Source organism: Trachypithecus francoisi, unplaced genomic scaffold, assembly GCF_009764315.1.
Source record: "Trachypithecus francoisi isolate TF-2019V2 unplaced genomic scaffold, Tfra_2.0 Lachesis_group17, whole genome shotgun sequence".
Taxonomy (NCBI): Eukaryota; Metazoa; Chordata; class Mammalia; order Primates; family Cercopithecidae; genus Trachypithecus; species Trachypithecus francoisi.
This window is the reverse complement of record NW_022681462.1, coordinates 69,544,186-69,553,117: the sequence shown is the minus strand read 5'-3', so window position 1 is coordinate 69,553,117 and position 8,932 is coordinate 69,544,186. Positions and strand designations below refer to the sequence as shown.

Below are 8,932 nucleotides of genomic sequence, written 5' to 3'. Positions count from 1 at the left end.
ACTAAAAATATAAAAATTAGCCCAGCGTGGTGGCACACACCTGTAGTCCCAGCTATTCAGGAGGCTGAGGCTGGTGAATCATTTGGACTCGGGAAGTGGAGGCTGCAATGAACTGAGATTACACTACTGCACTTCAGCCTGGGCAACAGAGCCAGACTCTGTCTCAAGAGAAAAAAAAAAAGAAATTAAAAAGGTCGGAGGGGTGGAATTTTTCAAGGCTGTTATGAAGGTGGCAATTAAAGCGCCTGGAGAGGACACTCTGTTAACTTCTACAACTGGAGTATTTCCAGGTCCTACTGGCCCAACCTGGTGCCAACCAGCTGAAAATAACAGGTGTGTCCAGAACATCACTGGTTCCTGCCCTCCGATCACACTCAAGTCCTGTGGATGCTCTGCGCTGCGCTCTCAGGCTGCCCTCTGGAGATACACCTGTGTACGTGACAAGAGTGCTGCTTCCACTACACCAGCGGTGTAGGTGCCAACATGGAGTTACGCCTCTGCTGCCCTCACACTCACAGAGATGCTTTGCTGCACAGTGGGGTGAGGACAATGACCCTCTCCTCCACTCAGTATCCCTGAAGTAACTTTGGAACCTAAGCAGATAGCTGTGGCCTCTGTCTCCCTGACGCCCTGTGGAAATGGCTCCTTTAGTCCCTCCCTGCTGCCACCTGCCACTGGACTGGAAGACAAGGTCAGGGGTTGGTAATGCCTTTTTTCTATGCAAAATTCTTCCCCCATTTCCTCTCTCCCTATGTTGTCTTCCCTTTCTCTTTTTCCAATGCAAATGCCCAGTGCAAATGGATGCCCATATGGACCAATGAAGCAGTGTTCTCTGGCTGCATAATCTGCTGTATAATTCATATGATATGGCATTATCAGCATTTCCTAATCTCCCTCCCAGTCGGCCACCTAGCCCCTTGTCTTTATCCTACCCCAACTCCCTCACCCACAGATACACAGTAAGGTATTTGTCGATTTGAATTGATGGAACTTGGGGCCTGGCAGTTCAGGCAGTCAGTCCCAGTCGCCTTTGGCTCCTTCGAGTCATCAGATGGGACCCAGGCAGGTCTGTGAGTGCATCAGTCCCGGGCCAGTCCCCAGGGCCCAGCATGCTGGGGGAGATCTGGGTGTCTGGGGAGGGACCACACAATGGGATCAGAACCTTGAAGGAGGCGCCTGCCCCTGGTGGCCTGCAGGGCATGCTGGCCTGCCCTGAGCTGCTTCTTGTGGCGCCAATATCCTGCCACTTCTCTCCTGCCTCTCTGCATAGGCTCCAACTGGGGTATCATGCTGTGAAGACTCCACCAGGCCCTGTGCCACCAACTAGGCCTTCTCACAACCATTACTTAAGCTTACCTGAACTTCACATGCCCCCGGGACCATGCACCTGTGTGTCCAGGCTGGGTCAGCACCTTTCATTGTTCCCTCCTTACTCCTGCTTGAGCTTCCTACCCCTAACTTTAAAAAAAAAAAAAAAACAATCTTCAGCTACCTTCTTTAACCCAGAAACTCTCCTCAGCTTGCATGAGAGAGGGGTTAGACAGAGAATGACCCTGCTGTTCCGATGGATTAACTTCAGTCTTTCCCAGGCCGGATTCCTCCCCTCACTCTGAGGGGCCTGTGCCACCAAGGTCCCAGAGTGGCTCAAGGCTCAAGCCCACTTAACTACCATGGCAGCTGGTATCACCACTTGGCTCCAAGTTCTACTGGAGCAGAACAAAAGGTGGGGAGACATGTGGAAGAGGCAACTATTAACACACATTGCACCATCTCTCGGTGGGCTCAGAAACTGGGGTGGGCCCAGACTAATGGGAAAAGGCATCCAGTGGCCATTAGGTGGGAAGACAGAGGGTGGCAGTGAGAGGATGACAGGCCAGTCATGTGCCCTTCAGCAGGGTGATGTCTACATTCTTCATTCCTGTACCATTTGTTCTTTTTCTTTTTTCTTTTTATTGAGACTGAGTCTCACTCTGTTGCCCAGGCTGGAGTACAGTGGTGCGATCTCAGCTCACTGCAACCTCTGCCTCCTGGGTTCAAGTGATTCTGCTGCTCAGCCTCCTGAGTAGCTGGGATTACAGGCGCCCACCACCATGCCTAATTTTTGTATTTTTAGTAGAGACAGGGTTTCACCACATTGGTCAGGCTGGTCTCAAACTCCTGACCTCATAATCCGCCCACCTCGGCCTCCCAAAGTGCTGGGATTACAGGTGTGAGCCACCGCGCCCGGCCATCTCTGTTCCTTTAAGGAGGCAAGAAAGTAATAACAAAAGGACAGAAGAAAATGTACACACAGGTCTGCCAAGCAATCCTTCTCTGTTTCTCATTCCAAGCATGTGATGTGTCCAATTCCCTTGTCTCTCTGTACCTCCTAACCAGGATAGGATTATTTTAAGTAGGTGAAAAATGTCTTTGACCATGTAAGGCCTCCTGTAACTCTCAAACCTGTTTTGTAAGAGTCTGTGCTCATTTTAATTTAATTAGCAAACTTGGAATTGCTCACACTGTTTTCTGATTCTCCAAGATTCATGAAAATGTATGCAAAATGTTATGTGGAATTGGTAAACTATGGTACTCTGTGTCCGTACAGCAATGCCCTTAAAAAGCAAGCTATCTGAGGCTGTGATCAGGCAAGCTTCAGAACAATTCTCCCACTGGGTGGGAAGTTGGATGGGTGGCTTCCAAGGTTCCTTCTCACTCCAAGCTCTTACGACACTAAGGTTAATGGACACTGAAATGCAGGCCAAGAAAAACCATCTAACGTGAGAGGTTAAAAAAAGACTTGACAATGTGTTTTACCCAGAACACGGTGAGCCCAAACATTTCCAACCAGAGCTGTCAACAAAGAATGTGTTTGCAAAACAGTCAGAATTTAAAGTAAACTTCAGCAGGCAAATGATAAGCCTTCCCTAAAAAGGTAATCACATGGTGAGTGACCAGATTTTGGATGTGGTCCAAAATGCTTTCATATTTTTAACTCCAAATGGACTGGGGCACTTGCTTTGGGGATCAAAAACATGAAGAGTTAGGATGATTGCTTCCTACTCAGCAGGCAGCCGTGGGAAAGCTGCGAGAAATAAAGTACACGGTGGTGACTCTGAAAAGCCAGACAACCCCTGAGAATGGTGGTGCAGGAAGAAAGGAACATAGAGTGGGCACGCTGTGGTCCCAGAGCCATAGGAACAGGAGGTCCTGGAGATACCGGGGCACCCCTCAGTCCAGTTGCTGATGCCCTGGCCACGGGGTCGTGTGGGGTAGTTTGCCATCCTCCTTTCTCCCAGATGCTATTCCAGACCAGTACAGCACCACATTCAGAAAAGTCCTAATTCCTTTGAGGCTCAGACTGTTCAACCACATCAAACTCTACCTTTTATTGGGGTGTGAAGGAGCTTTGGTTTTGGCTATATATGCTTTACAAATTTTTCTTCATTGTGAAATGGATCATATTACGAAAGAATGTGCATAACGTATATGTCCAGCTTAAAGAATAATAATAAAAACCAGATACCCATGTCCACACCACTCAGCTTAAGGAATTGAATATTGCCAATACCTTTGAAGCTCACTCCATGCCCACCCTTCCCAACTGTCTTGCTGTCCCTTCCCAAACCCCGGGGCAAGCCACTGACCTGACACGGGTGTTACTCATTCCCTGGCTTTCCTTTATAGTTTTAATCCATTTATTGTGGATCCCTAACCAATATACTGCTCAGAGGTGCCTTTTGTGAATTTCACCTTCTTAACATGCTGTCTTTGCTCAACAGTATTTTTAGAATTTGTTCATGTCGATGGGTATAACTGTAGTTTATTTGGTTTCTTTGCTTTATGGGATTCCATTATGCCAAAATTACTTGTTTATTCTATTACTTATGAATATCTGGGTTGTTTCCTTTTTTAGCTATTATGAACAATGCTATTGCACACATTCTTGTACATGTCTCCCATAGAGTATGTGCAAGAATTCCCCTCGGGCAGAGCTACTCGAAGTGTAGCTGGCAGACTCACTACTGGTGCCCAAACTTTTATTGCTTTACAACAAGGTCAGGAGCTTGAGCCAGGATATAAAGCAGCTACATCATTCAAGTCACGATTTAGTTCAACTGCTACTTTTTTCATAGCAGGACTTCCTTTCAAAAGAGCAATTGGGCTGGGCCCGGTAGCTCACACCTAAAATCCGAGTACTTTGGGAGGCCGAGGCGGGCTGATCACTTGAGCTCAGGAGTTCAAGATCAGCCTGGACAACATGGTGAAACCCCATCTCTACTAAAAATACAAAAAGTAGCCAGACGTGGTGGTACGTGCCTGTAATACCAACCACTCAGGAAGCTGAGGCAGGAAGATCGCTTGAGCCAGGAGCCAGAGGTTGGTCACCAGTGAGCCAAGATCGTACCACTGCACTCCAGCCTGGGCAACAGAGAAATACCTTGTCTCAAAAAAAAAAAAAAAAGTGCAACTGATTCATTCTGGAAGAAGCTCCTCAATTCCTCCTACTTCTGCTGCTTGGCAGGGCTCTTGGTGTCCTCTACCTTTTCTCTTCACCTTCATCTGCTGATCTCTGGGCACCCTCTCCCTCATCAGTGAAGACTTTGGTCCCTCACTCAGCCTCTCAGTTTTGCTCAATAAAAATGTGCTGCATGAGTGAGCCGAGATCGTGCCACTGCACTCCAGCCTGGGCGACAGAGCAAAACTCCAGCAAAATAATAATAATAATAATTATGTGTCACATGGATGAATGAATGAATGGTGTGTTCTTTAAACCCACACATTCACCTCAGGAGCTGCCATGTCCTTCCACGAATTCCACCTCCCCTGTTGATTTTTCCAGGGGGTGGGTAAGAGTTTTCCTCCCCAGACTTTTTCATCCTGGAACCAAGAAAGGGGGTCAGTGTATCTCCAGCGTAAAAGCTAAGATGTCATTCACCAGGGCTAGCAGCAACCCTACTCACCACCTTGGGAGGAAGCTGCCTGCAGTGATAGAGGACAGAATTGAGGTACAGAGAAGACAGCAGCAACACGAGTTGGAGCAAACATCCGGCAGCACCTGGCCTGAGTCCTGGATCCCTGGGCCTGGCTGCATTGGTTTCTCAGCCCCATCTTGGCTTCTCTTTTTTGTCCAACCTAGTTGAAATGGTTGTTTCATGTCTGGAAAGAAAATGAATAATACACCCAACTATAGGCTTAGTGAGCTGCAGAAAGCTGGAATCAAGGCTGCCCTTTGGACTACAAAGCTGGTTATTACGAATATTTTTGAAGAATGTTGTTAATTCTTCAGATTGGTGTTACTGCAAACACCAAACTGAAACCAAAACCAAACCAAACAAAAACTAGCAAGCAAATAAGAGATCTGAGGTTGAGGCCGGGCGCGGTGGCTCAAGCCTGTAATCCCAGCACTTTGGGAGGCCGAGGTGGGCGGATCACGAGGTCAGGAGATCGAGACCATCCTGGCTAACACGGTGAAACCCCGTCTCTACTAAAAAATACAAAAAACTAGCCTGGCGAGGTGGCTGGCGCCTGTAGTCCCAGCTACTAGGAGGCTGAGGCAGGAGAATGGCGGTAAACCTGGGAGGCGGAGCTTGCAGTGAGCTGAGATCCGGCCACTGCACTCCAGCCCGGGCGACAGAGCAAGACTCCGTCTCAAAAAAAAAAAAAAAAAGAGATCTGAGGTTGCCATATTGTAGTAAGGGGCGTTCCCATCTTTCCTGCTGCAGCTCAGGTATCAGCCGGACAGTTCTGCTTGGCGTGCACCCCACAACCACACACGCCTCAACTCTGATCTCAGCTCGGGTCTTCCCAGGTCCTCTTTCCCAGGGGTTCCCACTGTGGTCCATCACTCCATGTCACTTGACATCACCAGGAAGGCTATTTCACTACATCCACATATAAGGGCAGGAAAACAGCCAAACAGCACACAACTCCAGGAAGAATTGTTGACACCAGCAGGGACAGCTAGGGACAGCTACCTCATGCAGGGAAGTGGGAAAAAGGAGTACATGAGAAGCTCTGAGAAACAGCAGGACTCTCCCAAGGAATATTTAGTCCAGAAATAATTCTTTAAAGCTGGGTGGGGCCTTAAAACCATTTTGCCACAGAAATCAAAAGCCCTTTGTAGGCATTTCATCTGTGCCAGTCCCACCTAAAGTGGACACAAAGCACAGTTCCGGTCCCTCTCATCATGCCTACAGAGGACAGAATGGATCAGCAGTTCATCGTCTTCCCCATCCTCGATTCATCCTGGATGAAAACGGCAGTGATTCTTGGGTCACCTGATCACAGAGGGTACAGGAGAGGGGCACCTGGATATGTCATTCATTCCCATGCTTGAAAGTAGCTAAGGCTTAGAGAGGTTAAGTGATTTATCCAAAGTCACACAGCCACATAGTAACAGAACCCAGACTAGAAGTCAGAAACTCTTGTCTAGTGCTCTTTTCTCTCCACTGGGCTACTTAGGAGCACTTCTCAGGCAATGCCGAAGACATTTCAAAGAGTGTGAATTGGAACTGAAACCAATAAAGTAACCACAATGTCCTCAGATATCCACATGACAGCCCTGGGATGTCCTGGGCGTTTTTTATCCCCATGCAAAGAGGTCCACGAGGGGCAGACAGACTCCTGTGGAACTGTAGGGCTGTGCTTTTCAAACACTGGATCATGAAATCAACTTGTGGGTTGAATACCCTTTCTGAATAGAATATAAAATATCAACACTGTATCATATGATAAAGTTAAATATTATTTCACAAAATCTTTGATACCATGCGTATGTGTATGTGATGTAAAAAGGTTGCTTTTTTTTTTTAAATGGTGGGTCACTGTCAAAATGTTTTGAAAACTCTGCTCCAGAATAACTTCTGGAGAAACTCCCAGCTGTTACAGTCAATGCTTTTATATTCTCTGCAGGTAGAAATTAATGCAAAAATGCTTTTATTTTTTAATGTAGTAAACAAGATTTAGAAGTTATTTTAGTAAGATCCAATTAACCAGAACACTCAGGGAATTTAACGTCCTGGTTAATTGAATCTCTTCATTAATGAGGACAAATTGAAAACCCTTGTCAAATTCAGAGTCATAGAACATTATGGGTGGAAGAGACCTTGGAAATCGGTTTTCACCAACTCCCTCACTATCTTGCTGGCAAAAGCTGAGGCCCAGAAGGAGAACATGGCTTGCCCTAGGCCCTAAGGTCAATTGAGGGTTCAAGCCAAGACCTCAGCCCATAAATCACTTGCCCAACTCTCTTGTGAAACTGGGATGAATCTTAGTGAAATCATGCATAATAACCCTTGGGCTTGCTTAAGACGAAAGCACAGCCTTTAGCTTGTCTATTGCCATTTGCTTTTTCTCACAGCTCAGTGCAGTTGATTTTACAGAATTTAGAACAAACACCAAAGATCTGCTGGTAGCATCAAAAGGTTGGTGTGGTGTGGTTGAGCATCTTTCTCTCTGTCTCTCTTTCCGTCTCTCCTCTTCCTTTTTATTTATTTATTTATTTATTTTTGAGATGGAGTCTCGCACTGTCACCCATGCTGGAGTGCAGTGGCGCGATCTTGGCTCACTGCAAGCTCTACCTCCCGAGTTCACACCATTCTCCTGCCTCAGCCTCCCAAGTAGCTGGGACTACAGGTACCTGCCACCAAGCCCAGCTAATATTATTATGTGTGTATGTGTGTGTGTGTGTGTGTGTGTGTGTGTGTGTGTTTAGTAGAGACGGGGTTTCACCGTGTTAGCCAGGATGGTCTCCATCTCCTGATCTCGTGATCCACCCACCTCAGCCTCCCAAAGTGTTGGGATTACAGGCGTGAGCCACCGCGCCCGGCCCCTCTCCTTTTCTTTTTCTTTGTTTGCTCTGATCTTTTTTCTTCCCATACATTATTGGTTTTCTGAGACACAGGGTGATACCCTTTTTGTAAAATACATTTTTTATATTGCTTGAGGCTGAGAGAAGCTATTTTCATTCTTGGAACTCCCTAAACCATTCCTGTGACCCGTTTCTGCCTATAAGCCACTATTTAACGAGTTTTATCATATGGAGAATAAACCCTGGGAAACCAAAATGCATAGCCTTGTCCTTCGGTGGCATGCACTGTTCTCCATGCACATTTGTTCATTGAACACATACACATAATGTATCAGGCACTAAGAATGCAGCAGGGAACAAAACAGAAAAATCCCTGCCCTTAGGGAACTTATACTCTAATAGTAACAAATAAGCACACAGTAAACAAATAAGTAAATAAGCACATGGTAGATCAGATGGCAATAAAGTTGAAGGAATAGGGAAAGGCAGGCTAGAGGAAAATAGGGATTTCTGAGGGTGGGTGGTTACTATTTCATATGGAGTAGTCAAAGAAGGCCTTGTGAATCAAGAAGCAGAGGTCTAAAGAAAGTAAGGGCATGAGGCAGCTCACAGTCTGGGAGAAGAGAGCTCCTGGCAGGGGAAAAACAGCACCGTGTCAGGCTACAAATACCTTCCATCGAGTACCAATGATTTCTGACTCATCAACTCCACCTTGCTGATGACACTGTCCTAGAGGTTAGCTTTTTGTTTGTTTGTTTGTTTGTTTTAATTTTGAGATGGAGTTTTACTCTTGTTGCCCAGGCTGGAGTGCAATGACACGATCTCAGCTCACTGCAACCTCCGCCTCCTGGGTTCAAGCAATTCTCCTGCCTCAACCTCCCGAGTAGCTGGGATTACCGGCACTTGCCACAATGCCCAGCTAAGTTTTTGTATTTTTAGTAGAGACAGGGCTTCACTATGTTGGCCAGGCTGGTCTCGAACTCCTGACCTCAGGTGATCCATCCGCCTCGGCCTCCCAAAGTGTTGGGATTACAGGTGTGAGCCACCGCACCTGGGCCCGAGAGATTACTAGATACCGATTTAGGGAGAAGACATTGCACTATTTCATTCCATGAGCCAGGATTCTGTGCTGAAATATAC

At 46.7% G+C, this 8,932-nt stretch overlaps 1 long non-coding RNA gene across 1 annotated transcript in view; it reads right to left on the bottom strand.

The window, feature by feature from the left end:
* Nucleotides 1-4,456: 4,456 nt before the first annotated feature.
* The window catches only part of LOC117062444, a 46,277-nt gene continuing 41,801 nt past the window's right edge, over nt 4,457-8,932 (bottom strand). Inside the window, exon 4 of the long non-coding RNA XR_004428376.1 lies at nt 4,457-5,139. This is a non-coding gene — a long non-coding RNA (uncharacterized LOC117062444). The remainder of the gene's footprint in view (nt 5,140-8,932) is intronic.